Genomic DNA, 886 nt, shown 5'->3' with positions numbered 1-886 from the left:
AATATGGGAAAAACGCAAATATGGGAAAAACGCAAATATGGGAAAAACGCAAATATGGGAAAAACGCAAATATGGGAAAAACGCAAATATGGGAAAAACGCAAATATGGGAAAAACGCAAATATGGGAAAAACGCAAATATGGCAAAAACGCAAATATGGGAGAAACGCAAATATGGGAGAAACGCAAATATGGGAGAAACGCAAATATGGGAGAAACGCAAATATGGGAGAAACGCAAATATGGGAGAAACGCAAATATGGGAGAAACGCAAATATGGGAAAAACGCAAATATGGGAAAAACGAAAGTATGGGAAAAACGAAAGTATGGGAAAAACGAAAGTATGGGAAAAACGAAAGTATGGGAAAAACGAAAGTATGGGAAAAACGAAAGTATGGGAAAAACGAAAGTATGGGAAAAACGAAAGTATGGCAAAAACGAAAGTATGGGAAAAACGAAAGTATGGCAAAAACGAAAGTATGGCAAAAACGAAAGTATGGGAAAAACGAAAGTATGGCAAAAACGAAAGTATGGGAAAAACGAAAGTATGGGGAAAACGAAAGTATGGGAAAAACGAAAGTATGGGAAAAACGAAAGTATGGGAAAAACGAAAGTATGGGAAAAACGAAAATATGGGAAAAACGAAAATATGGGAAAAACGAAAATATGGGAAAAACGAAAATATGGGAAAAGAGAAATTTGTGGGTCAACTTGGCTAGAGGAAGGATTCGGTTGGTCGGAGATATATGGGAAACGACGCCAGTATGGGGAAACGACGCCAGTATGGGGAAACGACGCCAGTATGGGGAAACGACGCCAGTATGGGGAAACGACGCCAGTATGGGGAAACGACGCCAGTATGGGGAAACGACGCCAGTATGGGGAA

The sequence above is a fragment of the Schistocerca nitens genome, chromosome 2 (assembly GCF_023898315.1).
Source record: "Schistocerca nitens isolate TAMUIC-IGC-003100 chromosome 2, iqSchNite1.1, whole genome shotgun sequence".
Taxonomy (NCBI): domain Eukaryota; kingdom Metazoa; phylum Arthropoda; class Insecta; order Orthoptera; family Acrididae; genus Schistocerca; species Schistocerca nitens.
The sequence above is the reverse complement of the archived record's forward strand: the minus strand, read 5'-3'. Positions refer to the sequence as shown.